This window comes from Phodopus roborovskii, unplaced genomic scaffold (assembly GCF_943737965.1).
Source record: "Phodopus roborovskii unplaced genomic scaffold, PHOROB, whole genome shotgun sequence".
In the NCBI taxonomy this organism is placed as follows: Eukaryota; Metazoa; Chordata; class Mammalia; order Rodentia; family Cricetidae; genus Phodopus; species Phodopus roborovskii.
In genome coordinates this window covers 26,899,983-26,910,994 of record NW_026126409.1, presented here as the reverse complement: position 1 = coordinate 26,910,994, position 11,012 = coordinate 26,899,983, and positions in this window count along the sequence as shown.

Below are 11,012 nucleotides of genomic sequence, written 5' to 3'. Positions count from 1 at the left end.
TGGGAAAACATCTTCCAACCAAATGACCCAAGAAGCAAGCAGATGTGGTGGCTATCCTAATATCTAACAAGTTAGACTTCAAACCAAAATTAATCACAAGAGATGAAGACAGTATTTCGTGTTCATCACAGGAGAAATCCATCAGTACAGAGCCTCAATTCTGAAAATCTATGCCTCAAATACAAAGGCATTCACATTCATAAAAGAAACGCTACAAAACTCAGGGCTCACTTAAACCTCACACACTTATAGTGGGGAAACTTCAACATGCCACTCTCACCACTAGACAGGACCACCAGTCAGAAACTTAACAAAGAAACAAAAGAACTAACAGAAATTATAACCCAATTGGGTCTAACAGACATCTATAGAACATTTCATCCAAACACAAAAGAATGTACCTTCTTCTCTGCTCCACATGGAACCTTCTTTAAAATCAACCACATACTAGGTGGCATAACAAACCTCAACAGATACAAGAGAATTGGAATAGTCCCATGTATCTTATCAGACCACAATGCTTTAAAATTGGAATTCAACAACAACACAAATTGCAAAAACACTACAAACTCATGGAAACCGAACAATGCACAATTGCACCATACCTGGGTCAAAGAAGAAATAAAGAAAGAAATTAAGGACTTCCTAAAATTCAAAAAGAATGAGGACACAACATACCCGAACTTATGGGACACCTTGAAAGCAGTGTTATGGGGGAAGTTCATTGCACTAAGTGCCCATATGAAGAAAACAGAGGATAGTCACATTAGAGAATTAACAGCACAACTGAAAGCCTTAGAACAAAAAGAAGCAAACTCACCACAGAGGAGTAGATGCCAGGAAATAATCAATTTGAGGTCTGAAATCAATAAAATAGAAACCAGGAAAACAATACAAAAAAAAATCAATGCAACAAAGAGTTGGTTTTTCGAGAAAATAAGATAGACAAACCTTTATCCAAACTAACGAAAGAGCAGACAGAGAACATGCAAATTAACAAAATCAGAAACGAAAAGGGGGACATAACAACAGACACAGAGGAAATCCAGACAATTTTCAGGTTATACTTTGAAAACCTGTACTCCACAAAATTTGAAAATTCAAAGGAAATGGACAAATTTCTGGATAACTATCACTTACCAAAATTAAATCAGGAACAGACAAACAGCTTAAATAGACCTATAACCTGCAATGAAATAGAAGTAGTCATTGAAAGCCTTCCAACCAAAAAACAAACAAACAAAAATGCCCAGGGCCAGATGGATTCAGTGCAGAATTCTACCAGAAATTCAAGGAAGAGCTAATATCAATACTCTTCAAATTGTTCCAAACAATAGAAAAAGAAGGTTCATTACCAAACTCTTTTTATGAGGCCACATTTGGTACCCAAGGCACACAAAGACACAACTAAGAAAGAAAAGTACAGACCAATACTCCTATTGAATATTGAGGCAAAAATACTCAACAAAATACTGGCAAACTGAATCCAAGAATACATCGGCAAAATCATCTACCATGACCAAGTAGGCTTCATCCCTGAGTTGCAGAGATGATTTAACATACGAAAATCTATCAACATGATCCACCATTTAAACAAACTGAAAAAGAAAAACCACATGATCATCTCCCTAGATGCTGAAAAAGCCTTCAACAAAATTCAACACCCTTTCATGATAAAGGTCTTGGAGAGATCAGGGATAACAGGAACATACCTAAATATAATAAGAGCAATATACAGTAAACCAACAGCAACATCAAACTGAATGGAGAGAAACTTAAGGTGATTCCTCTAAAATCAGGAACAAGAAAAGGCTGCCCTCTCTCTCCATATCTCTTCAATATTGTACTTGAAGTTCTAGCAAAAGCAATAAGACAACAAAAGGATATCAAGGGGATCCAAATTGAAAAGGAAGAAGTCAAACTTTCTCTATTTGCAGATGATATGATTGTTTACATAAGCGACCTAAAAAAAAAAAAAACTCTACCAGGGAACTCCTACAGCTGATAAACACCTTCATAAAACTAGTAGGATACAAGATAAACTAAAAAAAAAAATCTGTAGCCCTACTTTATTCAGAGACAAAGGGGCTGAGAAGAAATCAGAGAAATATCATCCTTTACAATAGCCAATAGCCACAAACAACATAAACTATTTTAGGGTAATGCTTACCAAACAAGTGAAAGATCCATATAATAAGAACTTTGTGCCTTTAAAGAAAGAAATTAAAGAAGATACCAGAAAAGAGCATGGAAAGATATCCCATGCTCTTGGATAGGTAGGATAAACATAGTAAAAATGCCAATCTTGCCAAAAGCAATCTACAGATTCAAAGCAACCCCCATTAAAATCTCAGCAAAAGTCTTGATATTGAAAGGATAATCAACTTTATATGGAGAAACAAAAGACCCAGAATAGCCAAAACAACCGTGTACAACAAAAGAACTTCAGGAGGCATCACCATCCCTGACTTCAAGCTCTACTACAGAGCTATAATCCTGAAAACAGCCTTGTATTGGCACAAAAAATGTAGAAAATGTAATCGAATAGAAAATCCTGATATGAACCCACACACCTGATTTTTGACAAAACAGCTAAAAGTTTACAATAGGGGGAGGAAACCACTTTCAACAAATGGTACTGGCACAATTAGATGATGGTGTGTAGAAGACTGCACATAGACCCATGCCTATTGGCATGCACAAAACTCAAGTCCAAATGGATCAAAGACCTGAACATAAGTCCAGCCACACTGAACCACTTAGAAGAGAAAGTAGGAGGTACCCTTGAACAAATTGGTATAGGAGACTGCTTCCTGACACTGAGATTGACAATTAATAAATGGGACCTCCTCAAACTTAGAAGCTTCTGTAAGGCAAAGAACACAGTTGACAAGACCAAACAGCAACCCACAGACTGGGAAAAGATTTTCACCAATCCTATATCTGACAAAGGGCTGATCTCCAAAACACACAAAGAACTCAAGAAACTAGTCAACAAAACACCAAATAACCCTATTAAAAAATGGGGTATAGAACTGAAAAGAGAGTTCTCAATAGAGGAAATCAAAAAGGCTGAAAGACACTTAAGAAAGTGCTCAACATCCTTAGCTATCAGGGAAATGCAAATCAAAACAACTTTGAGATACCATCTTACCCCTGCCAGAATGGCTAAAATTAGAAACACCAATGACATCTTATGCTGGAGAGGATGTGGAGAGAGGAGAATACTCCTCGACTTCTGGTGGGAGTGCAAACTTGTAGAGCCATTTTGGAGATCACTATGGCGGTCCTCAGGAAAATTGGAATCAGTTTACCACTGGACCTGGAAATCCCCCTATTAGGCATACATCCAAATGATTCACATCCATGCAACAAAGACATGTTTGTAGCAGCATTATTTGTAATAGCAAGAACCTAGAAGCAACCTAGATGCCCCTCAACTGAAGAATAGATAAAGAATATGTGGCACATCTACACAATGGAATACTACTCAGCAGAAAAAAGGCAATGGAATCTTGAAATTCGCAGGCAAGTGAATGGCTTGAAGAAACCATCCTGAATGAGGTAACCCAGTCACAAAAAGAGGAACATGGTATGTACTCACTCATATATGGATTTTAGACCTAGAGCAAAGGATCACCAGCCTATAATTCACACCGCAGAGGAACTAGGATACAAAGTGGATTGTAAGAAATTCATATAAGGTCCCTCACAGAAGGGGGAAGGGACAAGTTCTCCCAAGCACATGGGGAGTGGAGGGCACAGTGAATGGAGAGGGAACTAGGAGAAATATAAGGAGAGAAGAGAAAAGCATGTGGGACTAGGAAGATTGAGTCAGGGGAGGAATAGAAGACAGAAAAGAGAGAGAGACAGACAGAGAGAGAGAGAGAGAGAGAGAGAGAGAGAGAACATAAAAGAGGGAGCTATTATAGGATTGAAGAGAAAACTGAACCTAAAGAAATGTCCAGAGACCTACAAGACTGACTCCAACTAACAATTTGATCAACAGTGGAAAGGCTACCATAAATGCTCTTCCTCGATACTGAGGTCAATGACTAACTTATCCACCATCATGGAGCCCTCGTCTAGTACCTGTTGGAAACAGAAGCAAACACCCATGACTAAACACTGAGCCGAACTAGAATCCAGATGCAGAGAGGGAGGACAAGACCAGGTTGCAGAAATACATAGAGACACCTGACCTGAACAAGGAGGAGCTAACAGCCCCCAGACTGATAGCTGGGAATTCAGCTTGGGACTGACTCAGACCCCCTGAACATGGGACTCAGCTAGAAGGCCTGAACTGTCTAAGGGACCTCAGACAGTAGAACCAGGATGGATGTATACCTGGTGCACAAAAGGACCTTGCAGCACATCCTCCATGGAGGGATACTCCCTTAATCTAGAGACAGGAGAAAAGTCCTAGTCCCTCCTTCAAATGTCTTGACAGATTTAGATGACCCCTCCTGGAGGGCATCACCCCACATTTAGAGAGGGGGTTGGGTGGGAGGGGAAGGTGGTCAGGGTGCATGTGAGGAGGGAGAGAGGAAATGAGAGAGAGAAGGAGGGAGGGAGGCAGGGGGAAGAGGGATCGTTATGTAAAATAAAAAATTAAATTAAATTTTAAAAAATTGCACTATAATTCATGCAGCTGTACCACTTCTGTGTATATGCCTGAAGAACTCAGTGAACATACAATAGTGATTCTTGTCATCTGTGTTTTATGTATCATTACAATATCCATGTTATGAAATCAGCAGAGATTTCAGCTGAACAATTGGTATAAAAGGAAGATATTTTGTATATACACTATAGAGTTTTATTTAGCCATAAAGAAGTCTGACAGTGTGTCACTTACTGGAAATTGTGTGCAACTGAAGATTAACATATGAAATGAAAAGAACCAGATTGAAAAAGGCAGATAGCATGTTTTCTTATTGTTTAAGTATTACAATTTTTTGATACATAAATCACATGTACACATACATTTGTGTGTGCTCAAAGCAGAAGGGAGACTAGGGTTAAGACACAAGTAGGGAAGAGAAGGAAAGGGAAGGGAAGGGGAAGAGGAGAGGAGGGGAGCAGAGGAGAAAGGAGGAGAGGGGAGAGGAGGGGAGGGGAACAGAGGGGAAGGGAGGGGAGGGGAAAGGAGGGGAGAGGAGGGGAGGGAAGGGGAAGAGGAGGGGAGGGGAAAGGAGGGGAGAGGAGGGGAGGGAAGGGGAAGAGGAGGGGAGGGGAAAGGAGGGGAGAGGAGGGGAGGGAAGGGGAAGAGGAGGGGAGGGGAGCAGAGGGGAAAGGAGGGGAGGAGAGAGGAGGGGAGGGGAACAGAGGGGAGAGGAGGGGAGGGGAAAGGAGGGAAGGGGAGTGGAAAAAAGGAAAGGAATGGATAGAATAGGGTAGACAACAAAGATAACAAATGGATGTGACTAGAACAGAAGATCATTATGTTTATGGAAATTAGCCAGGTTCAGAAAGATAAATGTCATATTTTCTCTTACATGCAGAAGTTACAATCTTTTTTAAAACCTGAAAGTATTAAAATGAGCCTATTTGGGAAGAGGAATGGAGCATTTGGAGGGAGGAGGTAGCAGGAGAAGGAAGCAATTGGGGTGCATAGGATCATAGTACTTCGTATACATGCATAAAACCTTTTTCATAATTCATATATACTAATAAATTTGTAAGGAACTAATCTTGTCTAACTTTATATGAATTCCCAGCATTATTTGTATAGATTTTCTCAAGAAAATGTCTTGGAAAACTCTGCTCACAGTTTTCAATTCATGGTGAGAGTGTCTCTTTTCTAGAATTCCCCCAAATATCTGTTTTGTTGCATGTTAGCCAAGGAAGTCAGTTGAGTCCTCTGCAAACATCATTATATGATCTCCTGTGTCCAGATAATGCTTTACTCTGGCCTCATTCTTATCATTTCATTTCCTCTGCAGAACTTCCTCTGTGACCATCCCTAACCTCATCCTGTTCACTCCTTAACTCTTATCTGTCATAGTTTTTCTCTGACATCCCCATTCCATACTCTGTTCACACAAGGCGATTGTTCTGGATGCTTCACTCCTTTCAACCCAGAACCAGGAGATTCTCCTGGCACATTCTAGACCTTGACCCACAGGAATTGGTCAATTAAAAATATTAAGTGAATATATTACTATAATAGTACAACCTATGTCATAGTCTACATGGTACTAAATAGCAATTCATTGACAATATTGATAATATTAGTCTTTATATGTGGTGATTGGCTCTGAGTTGCATTGAACTGACTGTATTCCATGCTCATAGCATGATTCTAGACTTCTCTCCTGGACGTAAACTTGCATACCACTTTATATGTGATGCTCACAACAACTGATGAGATGGGATGGTCTTAGACCACTCTTAAGTTCACAGTTTATTGAGACATTTTTTTTCTCCAAGAATTTTACTTCATTCACCACTAAGACAGGAATCTTGTATTAGATGACCTTAAAAAAACAATCACCAAAACTAGGACCCTTAGGTTCAATGGTATCTGTATGAATGCACACTCAATGGTATCTGTATGAATGCATATGTAGGGAAATGCAAAAAAAAAAAAAAACAAAAAAAAAACCTTACAGAATTGACAGCAGAAGCCTCAATAATGAGCCATGGCTTAAAAACAAAAAATTTGGTTGCAGATAGGTAAGGTATCCAAAGGCTTCTGGCACCATGCTAGAAGCAGGATGTCTGGATGGACTGCATCTTCTGACACTGAAAACTGTGTCCTTGGAATTGGTATTTAGCACGGAAATGTGGGATACAAACAGCAGCATATTGCCCCAAAATTCATATAACGTACAAGATATATTGCACGTCTCTGGTGTTTTGAAAAATATCCTCAGTACATACAAATGTTTGAAATTGAAAATTATTAAAATAATTATATACATAAATATCTGATTGTTCCTTAAACAGCAAAGGCTGTAGGAGTTTTCTGGTAATTGTCTTTGGTTTCCCTTGTCTTGGTATATTGTTAAAAGGAGGAAAATCATAAGTGAAACATTACTTTTTAGTGCATATCAACTACTCAGTGGCTAAATTTAGCATTGGTGAATGTCTAACACTGTATCATAATTTGGATAAAGAAAAAAGTGAAAGTATGTTTTTCAGAGCTATAACAGAATTTCCAAAAGTGTTACTCTCCCATGTGATTTTAATATGTATTTTTAATTTCATTGCAATTAATTAAAATAGAGAATTTTTATTGCTTGGTTTTAGAAACTTTTCAAAGTAGGAACTCTACAATGTGTGCTTTAACTTTGTTTTGGGAATCATAATGTTCACCTGAAGAAAACTGAAATTAGTTCTTAAACATAAAAGTGAGTACTATGAAATATGAAATAGCTTATATAGGGTGATTGTAAGCCATATTTGAGTTTTAAAAACTCTAACAGGTATTTTATATGCTGTATATATGTGTCTCTGTGTATGTATTTCTAGTGGGACCTCAATAGATTATATTTTATGCTTAATTTATTATTTGCATCCTAATATCCAGAGTGATACAGCCTGTTAATAAGATTCTGTGGGTGATTACAAAGGCCTTGCCTTATGTCCTGTCTCACTCATTTCCTTTTTGTATTTTTGCATGGCTCCATTTCCTCACATGAAAAAAAAAATGGGCAGCAATTGCAGTAATACTACCTTTCAGATTTGTTTCAAAGGAAGTAAATGATGTAAACTCCTTAATTGGTAGAGATTCAATAGGCACAATTGACTTAGTTTTTATTTATTTCTGAGAAGTAAATCTGCATCTGTTTCTTGGGTTGAAATGTGTTGAAATTAATTCAGCTATTAATACATTGTGCAGGTGACAAAGCAACAAAACATATTGGGAATACATTGGCAAAGCCAGAACTTAGGGTTCTGAAAAGACAAATGAATGCATGAAGACAAATTATCAAAGTAACTGTGAGTTTCAACTGTTATTCTATGAAATGGTCTGTCTCAGCGGTTCTTATCCTCTGGAATCTGCAGTTACTGTTAAGTGGTCTCTGATTCTATATGTACATATGGCATTTTTCCAATAAAGAGGAATTAATGTGCATTTATTCATAATAAAATTGTTGTTGTAATATAATCAAATATTCCATCCCAATATATTTAAAGGACTAGTCACTTATGTCTAGCCTATAAGATTAGCTGACTGTTATAATTTATCCCTGAGAACTGTCTTCCAGGTTGAGCAATCAGTATGGTTAAAGCACAGCTCCATAGTAAAGGGATGAGATAGGTGAATGTTAAACTTGAAAAACAAGAGTAGGATTTATATGATATAAGCCCACTCACGCATGCTTTATCACTTTGCTTACTACTTTGCAGCTGTTTTCTGCAAAGCCAGCATAATATCCAGGTAATTGCTCATCGGTGACACATGTACTATTACTTCTGAGTTGCTTTCTGTTGATGGATTTTTTTGTCCCACCTGGTCGCACAGCCATTTAGTCCCAAATAAACACACAGAAGCTTATATTAATTAAAACTATTTGGTCAATCACTCACATTTCTTATTGGCTGCTCTCTATTGATATTAATCCATGAGATCAAGGTTTACCGGTGAAGCCTGGGCCTCTTTCTCCCTTGACAGCTACATGACAACTTTCCCTTCATTCCTCTTCCCAGAATTCTCCTAGACTAGTGGCCCCACCTATACTTCCTGCCTGGCTACATCCTGTCTGTCCATTGGCTGAAATAGCTTCATTCATCAACCAATGAGAGAAACATATATTCACAGCATCCAAAAGGACATACCCCATCAGCTTTCTAAGAGTAATACCTTGACTAATCTTACATGTGTCTTGTATGTTTCACTCAGGTGAAATAACCCCTCTATCCAAAAATGAGAAATATATGAAAAATGTTTATGGCCTTTTCTCCTGGCTTTGAATTCCAAGGAATAATATTTGTAAATTTTACTGAACTGGTGTGGGTACTTGTATGCTTTCTCCTTTAAAGTTTATCTCTGTATTAAAAGATAACACAAAGGATGGATTATTCCTGTCTTACAATTTAATAGTCCATAACCTTGTCAACAAGTCACTTTATATTGACCACAGAGTTCATGTGTCCTTGGAATCTGCACAAGTCTGTTTGGAGCTCAGTTTTATTAACAGAAGAATAGACATCACATATGTCTCCCAAAGTTGTGACAGATATGCTTATTCCAACAATTTTGGAAGATGGTCACTGAATTGTAGTACATTTTGTTTCTTCCTGCTAGAATGTGTATGCTTCTAAAAGATAACTTTCAACCCTTTCTTTAAATTCCACTCAGAAATGTGTGGATCCCTTATTCTGTTTCTGCTTTTATATTTAGCAGAGTGACTATTTGTAGTTTCATGCAAGTCATTTGATAACCCCTTAGTTAAAAATCCCTGATTGTAGGTGTATTCTCTCCTGAGATTAAATCCTTTGAATGCCATCTCTATTATATTGAATGCTTGGGGGGAGGAATGCCTGAGGGATGTGAGAAAAGGATGCAGCACTGTGTGTAATGAAAGCTGTGATTTCCAGCATTTTTGTAGAATCAACTGCAAAGATGTAAATGTTCTTTAATTACTTTCAGTTGTAGGACTGATGGCTCCCACAAAGGTGATTTAAGACTGAGACAAAACAAGAGATGCCCATTTCAGAGCTGATTACTAGCTCATTTTTTTTCTTCACTTGATTAAGACCATCAAAGGTGAAAATAGAATTATACAGGCATCACTAATTACCTCTGAAGTGGAAACCAATGATAAAGAAAACAGTAAAAGAGTTCTAAAAGAAAAAATTTGCAGCTAACCAATGTAAAATGAAGCCTCCACCAAAGTACTGCTAAGTAAACGGAAAACATTTTGAATTATCAGATTTTTAGTGTGGTCAATGTTTGATGGGTTTGGTCCACATTGTTAGACACTTGTAGTGGATTGGTAGAGGATGAAATGCTTTGCTCAAACTTGTTTCAGTGAAAGAGTTGAGCCTAACAATGATTCTGAGATGACAGACTTTGTAGGCTGGAACAGGCTTGGCAAGACCAGAATTCATGGGTCATCTAGCAGTAGTTCAGCCATTTTGCCTATGCTGTAAATTCACAAGTGACACCTTACAAGGGAAGAACCATTTAGTGAGAAAAATCATACTCAAATCATTCAGTAAAATTGTGAAGGCTCCTTAGGTCATTTTTTAAAAAGAACTTTAAGAAAGAGAACCTTTTCCCTCCAACGATTGAGACAGCCTTCTACAGTTCTGTCAACATCACTGTCCTATATTTGACTGTTCAGAAACTGCTTGTATATGGTTTGATAGTGAAAAAATATGGCTCTGATTTAATACATTTTACAGGTTTTCAAGAGCACATTTTAAGTGCATTGAAATAGCCACAGAGCTAACTATTGGTGAAACATCAAAATTTTATGGAAAAATTTGTCTTAACAGACATCATATATAGTTGGATATGACTAAAACTAAGAAGAATATGAAAATAGAACTGGAAGATGGAATTTTAAATCCTTTTATTTAGGGGTCTCTGTGTGTGTGTGTGTGTGTGTGTGTGTGTGTGTGTGTGTGTGTTTATATTATATGAATGCAAGTGCCTGTAGAGGCCAGAGACAGAAGACCCCCTGGACCTGGAGTTGACCACTGTGAGTCAATCAGAGTGAGTGCTAGAAATGGAGTTTTGGTCCTTTGTAAGACCTGTATGCACTCCTAATCACTGAACCACTGCTATAGCCCTTAGAGTTTTAGTCATTGTCTTTCTGTTGACTTGCTTTAGGATTTTATAGAATTTAGGGTTTTTATGTTAAAATATATGGAAATTCTCACACCAATTCCCAAGCTGTTTTTCATTGATGACTTTCATGGAGAGGGGTGCTCAGGATGAAAAGGGACTCTGCAGCCAAATACATTTAACGTTAGAGTGAAACCTCAACTTTGGAGCTAATAGCAGATATTGATATTTGGCATTTGGAAGACTTCCTGTCACACTTTACACTCAG